The sequence below is a fragment of the Triticum dicoccoides genome, chromosome 4A (assembly GCF_002162155.2).
Source record: "Triticum dicoccoides isolate Atlit2015 ecotype Zavitan chromosome 4A, WEW_v2.0, whole genome shotgun sequence".
Lineage (NCBI taxonomy): Eukaryota > Viridiplantae > Streptophyta > Magnoliopsida > Poales > Poaceae > Triticum > Triticum dicoccoides.
In genome coordinates, this window is record NC_041386.1 from 401,635,262 (window position 1) to 401,640,593 (window position 5,332).

Here is a 5,332-nt window from a genome sequence, read left to right on the forward strand (position 1 = left end):
GTCCGGGAATCCGGGCTATAGCAGGCTAATAGGACTCCGAAAGACACCGCGTGACATTTCCCTGAAGGGACAGACACAGGATCGAAGAAGGACACATGCTGGCCAGTCTGAGTGTTCCGGAGCAGTAGCAACTGGGCTAACAGGACTCCGGTAAACCGGGCTGTAGCAGCCTACCATGGCTCATTGGAAGCACTAGACCACATTTCCCCATAAGAGAGGCTACCAAGGATAGACAACTAGGTTGTCGGATCCCACACATACCAAGCATTTCAATCATACACACAATATGCTCGATATGTGTAAATACAACATGGCATCACAACAAAACTCTACGACTCAAGTATTTATTCATTAGCCTCCGAGGAACCAAGTATTACAAACATGGGTCTCGTGACCCAACATACAGAGAATACAAGCAACAACCACAAGCGGAAGCTTAACTTGTCTGAGTACAAACAACTACAGATGAAAAGGCTAAGAAGCCTGACTATCTACAAGATCCTGCCGAGGGCACAGGATCGTAGCTGAGGTAACAAGCTAAACACCGAAGTCCACGCGGAACTACTAGTGAGACTGAAGTCTCTCTACAAAAACATAAATTAAGAAAACATGAGTACAAATGTACCCATCAAGACTTACATCAGAACTAACTACATATGCATCAGTATCAACAAAGGGGGTGGTGGAGTTTAACTGCAACAAGCTAGCTTTGACTCGGTGGCTATCCTAAACTATGACTGCAAATAACTCTTTTGAGGTGGCGCACATGAGTCCACATATTCACCATAATAATACACCACTATGGATCCGCTATCGTCTCCCTACGAGAACACCATCCATAGAACTCACACTTATCTTGCACATTTTAGAGTATCCACTTTCACTTGTCTATGAACTGTATAGGCAACCCACAAGTCCTTTATCGCAGACGCAGCTATTCGAATAGATCATTTATAACCCTGCAGGCGTGTACTTCTTCACACATGTTTCCACCACTTAGCGTCTGCACACGACATGTGCTCGGCGGACTTCAAGCGAAAGCCGACATGGGTATATACCACGACCTGACTAACCACACAAGTCTCTAGTCCAGGTTTATCGCATATTCGGGTTCCATCCACGAGGAGATCCGAATGGGGTTTTGCTCACATTCCCAAACGATGTGTGCAGGGTTCTCGAGACACCAAACTGGCCCCCGGTACACTGTGCCATGGTGTATCTACCGCATCATAGCCCACCCCTAGGGTCAATGCTATGCACGGCCTCCAACACATATCCTACAAACACCAGAAACTAGTTGCAACTCCTGGACAGAGGACAGGGGCGGTTAATAAGTCGAGTGGGGTCATATTTCAGGGCCCAACATGTGGTAGTAGCTGTTCATGGATCACAAACATAGAACTCAGTTCCTCAGGACGGTTTCAATGAGACAACCCACCATGTACACCTACATGGCCTCTCACCGCTATCTTTAGCAAATCGTGTTCACACACTTAGCTCACACACAATAGGACATGTTCATCACCATTCCAATTCATCCCCGATGAATCAGACCTGACTCAACTCTAAGTAGTAGCAGGCATGACAAACAAGCATGAATGAGTAGGCACATCAGGGCTCAAACAACTCCTACTCATGCTAGTGGGTTTCAGCTATTTACTGTGGCAATGACAGGTCATGCAGAGGAAAAGGGGTTCAACTACCGCAGCATGTAACAGTTGAATCGTTGTTGTCCTAATGTAGTAAAAGAGAGCAGGAGCGAGAGAGTGGGATTGTATCGGAATGAAGAAGGGGGTTTTGCTTGCCTGGCACTTCTGAAGATGATATATCTCTTCATCGGTGTCATCGAACTCATCGTCGGAACATACGTCTACCGAGGGGGAACAACCACCGGGAAACACAGAAAGAACACAATCAATGCAATGCACAATATGATGCATGATCATGACATGTCGATATACTGTGATTTGAGCTAATGCAGCTAAGAACAGAAAGGTCTGAGTGATTTGAACCAAAGGTTCAAATTCAAATTCAAACTAAGAACTTATAAAGTGCATTATCATGTTTTGATCTAAACAGCAAGGTTAAGTTGTTTAAACATGCATGGGAATGGTACAGATGGATAGATTGGATTTTTATGATCATTTTTCATATATAATTTATCTTATATGGAGTTATAGATAATTTTCTATGATTTTTAGAAGTTTAGGACTTTTTCTAAATTTCCTGAATTGTTTTCATCCAGAAAATGGTTAAGTGCATCAGCATGACGTCGGTGTGACATCAGCAGGTCAAAGGCGCCAGCCCAAGTCAAACCTGATTGCTGGGACCCACATGTCAGCGTCTAACTAATTAACCTAAGTTAATTAGCTCTAAACTAATACTAAACTAGACTAGTTAAGGCCCTGGTCCCACATGTCAGTATTAACAGGTCTAATTAACTTTAGTTAGCGCTTAACCTAAATTAGCAGGGGCCTGGGACCACTTGTCGGCAATCCAGGAGAGCTCAAACAGGGGTCAAACCCGGGTCAGCGAGGTCAAACCCACCGGTGTCAGTCGCCGGCGAGGCCAGACGCGGCGGAGCAGCGCGGGTTTCGCGCTCCGGTGACCAAAACGATGGCGGAGGTGTGCTACGTGAAGATGGGAGTGCCCCGCGTCTTTCTGTGCGATCGGGACGGCGTGAGATAGCCCGAGCTCGCTGGAAAGAAGCTCGCGGTGGTGGACGGAGTTCGGGCGAGGTCGGGATTGGTGCTACGGTGGATAGGAGGGCGAGTGTGTGTGTGCGTTAGGCTCCTATGGGCTTCCTGAGCACAGTGAGGCGCTCCGTTGTGAGCTTGCGTGGCTGTGGCCACGGCTATGCCATGGCCGGCGGCGAGAAGCTCTCGGCCGCGATGGGAAATGGAGCTAGGGGACGAGCGCGAGCTTGAGAGAAGAGGGGAGAGGAAGAGGGGCTCACGGCGGACTCGCAGAGCAGCTCAATGGGCTCGGGGAGGCTTTGGTTGCCGTGAATTCGGCGGCGGTGATCCACGGCAGCCGAGGCCGAAGACGACGACGGTGGTGATGAAGCAGGGCCTCCGGCATCGTGTAGCTCGGTGGAGAGGACGAGGAAGACGCGTCGGTGCTTCTGGGCGCGGAGGCAGGGCGAGGTGTGGCCGGTGGCCGCGGGTACGGCGATCAGCGTCGGCGAGCTCGCTCGGGCACAAGGTGTCGAGCGAGAGAGAGAAGGGGGTGAGGACGGGGAAATGGGCGAGGGGGTCCGGGGCGATGTGTGGCGTTATCCAGACACATCGGGGCAGCGGCGGGAAGCAGGAGGTGGCGGGGCACGTGCTCGTGTGCGGCACCCACGCGTGCGCTGTCCTCCTGGCAGGAGTTAGGTGATGACTGGCACTGTGGGCTAGTGGGCCGCATAGTGCTAGGCCAACTGGGGCGCCAGATGGGCTGCAAGTAAGTTAGGTAGGTTTTCCGTCCTTTTCTTTTTATTTCTGTTTTCTAATTCTTCTGCAGCTTTTAGGGCTTTGTTAAAATACTTAGGCACACTCAAAAATCATGAAACTTGCTCAAGCCCACTGTTTGGAATATATCCAACAGTAAACATTTAGGTTTATGATTATTTGGACATATAAAATATTATATATCACTTAAATGCCCAAATGCAAATATAGTATGATTTAGTTCACTAACCCTATGATGTCCTAGAAATATGTGCACCATTTTTTTCAGAGTTTCCAGACCAAGGCAAAGATGATAAACATTTTATAAGGGCATTTTAGGTTCATTGAAGAAGATATTAGTAAACCCTAGTTGGATTAAGGGGGTGCTAGGGTTTTTTTGTCATCCCCATTTCATATTCATTTGAATTTAAACATGATGCACACATGAAGCTAGCCTAGTGCATTGCCAGAAGGTAGGGATGTGACAACTCACCCCCACTAAACAAGAATCTCGTCCCAAGATTCAAGCGTAGGGTAAGATGAAGGGGGAACACAAACTAACACAATCTTCACGATCCAGGTTGCATCTCATAAGAACGTTGATTCGATCACCATCTTTGTCTCGATGTCTTGCTCTGAGAACTCCAACTAACATGACAATGAGAAGAAAGGAAAAAAAACCTGGAAGAATCGATCTTTCGAAAATCGAGCAACTGATGCTCAACTCATGGAATGGTACATTGAAACATCTCTCGAGCTGAGACATGAAACATACATCCAGAGGAATGGAGTGTAACAGATGATGAAGGTTCACTGCATAGACAACAATTCCACACTTAAGAGAGTGGTGAACGGTTGTCAGCATAGCAAGGAGTTGAGTTTCCATGATACCATACCGAGACATCTTAAGGAAGGTCACTCGCAGAAATATTCCCTTAAGTGGCAAAAGGAATTACTTTTGATTCAGAGATCATTCAAACTCTTTATACCAGCCTAAGGCAAATCACAACTATCGTTTGGCGGAGTACAAAGGGATGGCATACCCAGACTAGAATGGATGATGTGGACTACCTTGTTGAATACAACGTAATGATGAGTTTTGCTTATCATCGGAAATGGATGGGACCCATGGTAGGTCCACTTTTGAAGATGATCCTGAACAAGAATTACTAAGAATGCAGCCCATAGTGAAATGGCACAAAGACAGTGCAAGCTAGGAACATAATGCAAATGTTGGAATGTTCCAACCATCATATCTGCCTGAGATTCAGATCTGGTTAGTAGCAGGATACTTCAGACATCATGTATGGAAAATAAAGTTTGCAACACAAACTGACGAGACGATGTTGTGAGATTCTCGGGAAAATGGACTATGATAGTAAGCTCCAAAACATGAGCTGGTTCTACTACACGCATGTGAACACGGTGTCCAAGACAAGCATGACCACGTAGAAGTCTTACGATAGAACACTACCAAGTTCTGGTTGGGAACCATCGTCAAGGATATAAAAGTCCTTGCATAAGGCATGCTCTTAAGAAGGAACTTATTCTCCTTGAACAAGTCATTCAGTGGCTTGTTGTGCTACGAAACACTTATAGAATGGAGGCGGCCAACCTATCAAACCATAGATTACTTCGCACATGCGTGACTAACTTGGGGCGATTCCAGAGGAAGCAAAAAAGAAGCTTTCTCAAATTCATGGCGGCAACTTGCATCAAATGCACATGAATTAGAGGAAGTCACTTCTTTCATCCAAACATATGCTTCATGAGCTAGCATAAAGAAATGCTTTCAAAATTTTCCAACACTAGCTTAATGTTCAACAAAGTCATGGAGAAGATAAGGATGTTGTTGACGGGCTCAACAATAGTTCATCTAGGTTGCCAACAAAAATGGAATT